Here is a 7,885-nt window from a genome sequence, read left to right as displayed (position 1 = left end):
GCGGGGGTTCTTTCCCCCCTTCTTATTTTTATTTGCTATTTTTGCTTTCTTTCAGTTTCCTTTTATTTTAGCTTTAGTAAATTACCAAAGTGGCACCTAAATAGATTTAACAAATTTATGCCACTGCCACAATAGTTTAATACTTATGACAATTTAGTTTTGAAAATGTTTATTATTTTTAAAGCATTTAAATAATTGTATTTGCTACTGTTATATTAATTTAGAGTATTTAAACATTTTATAAAAGTGTGGTTTCTCCACCATAATTACCTATGCATTATTTGGCTCACTCCGAACATTTTAGTTTTCATACTTGAAAACTTTTATTGTTTACTTGATTTGAATTTGAATTTGAATCGGTTTTTGAACTAACGAGAGATTATCAACAGTAACCGAGGTGACGTGGCATCCTTAGTAGAGGGTTACTGTAGTTTAATTACCCGGGCGTCACAAATCTCCTCCACTACAAGAAATCTCGTCCCGAGATTTAAGAGGTAGTGAAAGGGGGGAAGGTTCGGTTACGAATCTAGCGGGTCTTCTCATTCTGGCTTGCTCTTCTCGAAGAGAACCGGTCCAATACATTGATGTCTTCATTTCTCTGCTTCAGGTCCTTATGATGAAGTCGGCATCTTTTCTTCGGGATCTTCATTGTATTTACGAATAGGTAACGGGGTAGATCGAAAACAACAGAATGCTATAAGGGTAATAACCTGGGATTAACCCATGAATGAGCATATGAGTACCTCTCGAGTTGAACAAATAGAACACATCGAGAGTAAAGTTGGAAGGTCCAACAAGAAGTTTTAGGCAGCCAGGCAGTCGTTCAATGCCTAGTCAGAAGGTGAAAGGGGTTTCAAGCAACGGAATAATTATTGTTTTCATTGCCAGAATTGATGATCTCATCGGAAGGTGGCTCATGAATTATGTATGAGTCCACGTAGGAGGAATAACTTTGGGAACAGGGGGTGTACAGGAGAGTCAGGTTTCGATCCTGGTGGAACTGTGGGTTATGGGCCCACCATGTGGGTTAAAAGTAGGAAGGGCGGTAATGTCTCGCACGATCATGTAAGCAAGACATGTCAAAGGATAGCCTGTCAGTTATGTCGACAACAACATCGATACCAAGGGCGAGGGACGAAGAGAACCATTTTCCTGCTCGTTGAACGAGGCGGACCAATAGGCAAAGTTCCCGTCCGTCGGTGGCTACCGAAATGTCGTCAACACTAGAAACAGGGTCTTACTGACAAAGTTGTACATCGAGGTGTTTGCACAAGCAGTGGATTATTACTGCTTACATCATATAGATCATAGAAAAGGTTTAAACAAACCAATGGAAGGAAAATATGATCATCAGATTAAACAGAACAATGGAAAGGAAAATATGTTTAAACACATATTTCAAGGGTATATCCTTCCCAAGGACAAGCAGAGCAAGATATCCATGACAGGATATAAAGTAGAAAACCATTTAGTTAAGGGGGGGGAGAATCTCATGATATTACCCATACAACGGTGTTAGGATAAATGATAAATAAAATCTAGCATCGTGCTTCAAATGTTCCTGTTGAAAATTGGAGTACCATTGACATGCTTCGAGATAGCATTGACATGGTCTTCAGGTGAAGATCAGACTTTGGAAACACGAAGGATCCATCAGGAATAACTTGTAGAATAAGTCTTACAATTTCCTCATGGATGAATGGATAACCTTGCTGAAAAGGAATCTATAATGATAGGTCCTCCAGCCGGGGGGGGGGGATGCTAGGCATGACATCATGTTACCGGGTCATCAAAGGATCATCATCATAACTCTTGGAAAGTTGTCCCAACCATCATATCTGACCGAGATTCAGATCCCATTGGTGTCAGGATACCTCAGACTTAGGATACCTGAGAAGAAAAGGTGTAACGCAAATTGACGAGATGACATTGTAAGATTTTCGGGGAAATGAACTATGTAGTGATTTCCGTTATCAAGAGTCCATCATTAACCCAAGGAGAGGACAAGGAGGTGTCTGGTGAACTCAACGGCAATCCACCGAGATTCCCAAAAGATGGATGTCCACAATTAAGTGAACAAGGAGATAACATTGGTCAGATCAAATGATATAAGGAAATATGCTCGAGGAAAACATACACAATTAAACATTGGTTGAAAGGTGCGCCCGAAATATGGGTTGGGTTGCACGACCAATGTCAGAATGGTGATTCAATAGTCAATAGCCTAAGAATGAACTTTCGACCATTAACTTCAAAAAAAATAGGTTTGCTAGAAGGAAAGAATCCAAACAACACCGTTCACTTGTTGGAATTAACACGGGGACCAAGAAAGAATGGTGATGGTGAGAAGTATTTCTATGTCAAGAATTCTCAAGAGGTGGAACAAATCTCAGAACATTCTTGACATAAAGGATGTTAATACTCCAAGGTAAAGAAGAACAATTGCTGGATAGCAAGGAACTCAAGGTATAACACCAAACATTAACAAGCTTGTGTTGGTGGGAGGGCAATAAAGTGGTCGACGATAATACAATTCATCGAGGGCAAGGATGGTATTTCTCATCATGAATTCAATTGATATCCTGGATGAGCTCAGAATGTTGATGATCACGACACCTTTGTCGCGAGAGTTCATGAAGATGTAATCGATCGGCGACGACACCAAGTCAAAGTCATGATGAAGTGGAAGGTTATTGGAACCAAGGGTACAACACAAACTCAAAATCAAGCTTGTTGTCCAAAGCGAAATGTTATGATGAGGAAGATCGACGTAAGCTTAGCTCATCGTCAAAAATTATGCTCTGGGAAGAGGACCAGGTAGCACAGTTAAAATCGGCACGACAAGGATATAGCCAAACAGGCTAGGAATGGCGTGATCGGGTACAAACTCGTAGTTATAGAAGCTTACTGAAGAGTTGTTGAACCGTAGTGCGGACTCGGTTCAGTTATCGGTGTCTTTGAGTGTTTAATAACTCAGAGCCCGTGAAAAATTGGAATCAGTGGGAAGGTAGTACTTGATGAACTCATAAAAAGTTATGCAGTTCCAAGATAATCTCAAGATACCAGGGGGGTAATACTCGACACAAGATCAAGGTAAAGGTTGGACTGGTGTATCGATCCATAGAAGACAATTGTTTTAACTTGTCCGAGAAATGGAATCAAAGAAGAACAATCATGGTCGGAACCACGGTTGCAAGGGATCAATTCACAGATACCATATGTTAGCTATCAAGGAAATAGTTATTATTACAAGAAGCTTCCATGATAGGATATACATCGTGTCCATGGGCATGAACACAAGGTTCAAGGTCGACTCCCACTTCCTCAATGCATAATCTTCCATTCACCTCTCGTATTTCGAAGATGACATTAGTTGTTGAAAGTTTTACCTGGTGCAATACCAGATAAGTATGACTCGTGAAATCTTTCGGGTTCACACGGTTTAGAGAAGGCATATGTTCAACCCATAGGGGCTTCTTAGAAACATATACCACAAGTTTCAAGAGTAAATAACACAAGCCCGAAAGCAGAGCATGGTTGGCCAAGAAGAGGATACAACTTAACAAAGGCATTATGTATCAGGGGAACAACTCACAAAGTGATCAAATGTGAAGGACACTGTCAGATAACAATCCAACAAAGGACTTGATGGTCCACAAAGGATCTGATACGAGTATCGGTACTCAACTAGAGGAAGAAGAATGCAAGGAGATCAGATTATAGAAACAACTGACTAACTCAATTGTCAAATGCAAAGGAATTATGATTTCCAAATCAAGGGATCAGAAGCAATGCTCTGATTAGGGATGGATAAGTTGAATAGCCTTAGGGTACAATCAACGACAATTGGATTGGTCGAGAACCAATTCTAGTTAAAAGAATGGAAGCTCAGCCGGAAAGGTAATTTATAAGGATCAATGATGATTGCGTGTATTCGCAGAATATTGAGTCAACAGACTCAAAATGATAATGACGAGGAATGTCATTAAGACTACGAGACTTATGGGATTAACCATAATGCAAGCAAGCAAGAATTTCAAGAGCCAAAGGCTCCAGAGGATTTTCGGAAGATCGAATATTATTTTGAAGACTTTTGTGAAACACATGAACAACTGGGGATAAGCGAATACTCGACAAGTGCGAGAATTATCCATAGGGGTATTCAGGTGACAAGGAATTGCAAGACAGTAGGCACAAGATATTCTCGGATCAATAGAGAGAATTTCGGGGTATCTTGTAATAACAAGATCAACTGGGAATAAAAGTAAGAACGTCAAGTGTATGTATTTATCCATAGGGATATTTCGATGGTAGGGAATTGCAAAAGCAACGGGCACAAAGTCTCAAAAGAGTTTCGGAGAGTAACTTCGGAATCTTCTGGTGCAGCCGGCGATCACCTGGACTGAAGGGGCTCTCCGGGAGAAAGTATTTTCGAGAACCTAAAGTCAGACTTTAGTAAAAATCGTTTAACCCGAGTAGAAGAGAGTTCAGAGTCCCAGAGTAAGGTCGAGGAGTAAAAGATCCTAGTACCACCCGATGGCAATGTGGGCCCGTAAGGCACACAGCCAAGTTAGTAAAAGTTTTGCAATGTCTAGACTCGACTTCGGCCAAGGAGTGTGGAAGGGGGATTCCTACAGGCAGTTGGCTCTGATACCAACTTGTGACGCCCCCGATTCAATCGTACACTAATCATGCACGCAAACGTGTACGATCAAGATCAGGGACTCACGGGAAGATATCACAACACAACTCTGAAACATAAATAAGTCATACAAGCATTATAACACAAGCCAGGGGCCTCGAGGGCTCGAATACAAGTGCTCGATCATAGACGAGTCAGCGGAAGCAACAATATCTGAGTACAGACATAAGTTAAACAAGTTTGCCTTAAGAAGGCTAGCACAAACTGGGATACAGATCGAAAGAGGCGCAGGCCTCCTGCCTGGGATCCTCCTAGCTACTCCTGGTCGTCGTCAGCGGCCTGCACGTAGTAGTAGGCACCTCCAGTGTAGTAGTCGTCGTCGACGGTGGCGTCTGGCTCCTGGACTCCAGCATCTGGTTGCGACAACCAGAAAGAAAGGAAAGTGGGGGGGAAAGGGGGAGAAAGCAACCGTGAGTACTCATCCAAAGTACTCGCAAGCAAGGAACTACACTACATATGCATGGGTATATGTGTAAAGGGCCATATCAATGAACTGAACTGCAGAATGCCAGAATAAGAGGGGGATAGCTAGTCTTATCGAAGACTACACTTCGGGTCACCTTCGTCTTGCAACAGGTAGAAGAGGGTAGGTTGAAGTCCTCCAAGTAGCATCTCCAAGTAGCATCTCCAAGTAGCATCGCATAGCATAATCCTACCCGGCGATCCTCCCCTCGTCGCCCTGTGGAAAAGCGATCACCGGGTGTCTGTGGAACTTGGAAGGGTGTGTTTTATTAAGTATCCGGTTCTAGTTGTCATAAGGTCAAGGTACAACTCCAAGTCGTCCTGTTACCGAAGATCACGGCTATTCGAATAGATTAACTTCCCTGCAGGGGTGCACCAACTTACCCAACACGCTTAATCCCATTTGGCTGGACACACTTTCCTGGGTCATGCCCGGTCGCGGAAGATCAACACGTCGCAGCCCCACCTAGGCACAACAGAGAGGCCAGCACGCCGGTCTAAACCTAAGCGCACAGGGGTCTGGGCCCATCGCCCAATGCACACCTGCACGTTGCGTGGGCGGCCGGAAGCAGACCTAGCCTAGCAGGCGTTCCAGTCCAATCCGGCGCGCGCCGCTCCGTCGCTGACGTCTGAAGTGCTTCGGCTGATACCACGACGCCGGGATACCCATAACTACTCCCACGTAGATGGTTAGTGCGTATAGGCTCGTAGCCGACTCAGATCAAATACCAAGATCTCGTTAAGCGTGTTAAGTATCCGCGAACGCTGAACAGGGCCAGGCCCACCTGTCTCCTAGGTAGTCTCAACCTGCCCTGTCGCTCCACCACAAAGTAACAGTCGGGGGCCGTCAGGAACCCAGGCCCACCACTACCGGGATGGAGCCACCTGTCCTTTCAGCCCCCTCATCAGAATCACTTGCGGGTACTCATCGAGCTGACCCGTCTTTAGTCACCATCTGTATAGTATGTATGTATGTATAGTATATACCCGTGATCACCTCCCGAGTGACCACGGCCCAAATGTATAGCAAGGCAGACTGACAAGAATGTAGGGCCAATGATGATAAACTAGCATCCTATACTAAGTATTTAGGATTACAGGTAAGGTATCAACAAATGTAGCAACAATGTCAGGCTATGCATCAGAATAGGATTAACGGAAAGCAGTAACATGCTACACTACTCTAATGCAAGCAGTATAGAGTAGAATAGGCGATATCTGGTGATCAAGGGGGGGCTTTCCTGGTTGCTCTGGCAAGAGAGAGGGGTCGTCAACTCCGTAGTCGAACTGGGCAGCCACGGCGTCGGTCTCGTAGTCTACCGAAGAGAAGAGGGGGGAAGAAACAATAAATACAGTGCAAACATAAGCAAGACGACGCAAGACATGACAAAGAGCGGTGCTAGGTGTGTCCTAACGCAGTATGAGGTGATGCCGGCGAAGGGGGAAAACATCCGGGAAAGTATTCCCGGTGTTCCGTGTTTTCGGGCAAAGGAGCCGGAGGGGGAAAGTGGCGAGTTTGATATGTTAGGGGTGCGTGGCGGACGAACGGGCTGCGTATCTGGGTTCGTCTCGTCGTTATGAGCAACTTTCATGTTGAAAATATTTTAATCCGAGTTACGGATTAAAAGATATGATTTTCTAAAGATTTTATTAATTTCTAGATTTTAATTAATTATTTAATTTAATCCGAAAATGGAATTACGACATCAGCATGATGTCATGTTGACATCAGCAGCCAACATGGATTGACTAAGTCAAACTTACACGTGGGTCCCATTTGTCATACGCTGTTAGCTAATTAACAGTAGTTAATTAGGTAAATTAGTCATTAGGTTAATTAACCTTATTTAGTTAATTTAATCAGAATTAATTAAGTTAATTATTTAGTTAATTAACTAATTAGTTAATTAATTTTATTAGTAATTAATTATTTATTATATTTTTTATATATTTTATTTTTTTAATTCTTTTTTTATAAACGTTCTAGGGCTGGGGCCGTTCGGTCAGTGGCCTAAGGCCTTATCGGGCACAGGGGGAGCGGGCGCTGGGTGCTACGGTTACGGGCGCCGGGGCGTGATGGCGCCCGAGCGGAGGCCGAGCACGGGCGGCGGCCAGCGAGGGGCCGCGGCGGAGGCCGGCGCAGGGCGCGCGGAGGGTCGCCACAGAGGTGCGGCTGGTCGAGGGCGACAACGGTGAGCGAGAGGCGCCGGTGCACAGGGGGGGCTGCGAACACACGGGGAAGCCGGAGACGGCGCCGCGGCGGCAGTTGGCCGGAGCAAGAGGCGGGCGAGCGCGAGGCGCGTGGGTCGGCGAGGCCAGAGCAGCGCCGGTGAGGCGGGACCTCGCACGCGGGAGAGTGACGAGCGGGAACTGGAGCGGACGCGGTCAGGGTCAGGCGCGGTCGAGGCGAGGACGGCCAGTGAGCCACGGTGGTGCGGCCCGGGACAGAGGGGAAAGGAGGGGGGGTCCTCACAGCGGTGCGTAGGGCAATGGCAGCGGTTGCCGAGGAGGAGGACGGGGACGCGTGCGTTGCCGGAGATGAGGAGGCGGTCCGGCGAGGTGGCATTCCGACGAGGGAGGCTTCGGGTGGCGGCGGGCGGCGGGGTCGGGGACGAGGCAGTCCGGCAACGGCGCGGCCGCGGAGGAGGCGGCGACGACCGAGCGGCGCCGTTGCGGTGGCGCCAGCGGTGGGGCGACAGCAAGTGGGGACGGGGCGTGGTT

Source organism: Triticum aestivum, chromosome 6B (assembly GCF_018294505.1).
Source record: "Triticum aestivum cultivar Chinese Spring chromosome 6B, IWGSC CS RefSeq v2.1, whole genome shotgun sequence".
NCBI lineage: Eukaryota > Viridiplantae > Streptophyta > Magnoliopsida > Poales > Poaceae > Triticum > Triticum aestivum.
This window is presented reverse-complemented; position numbering follows the sequence as displayed.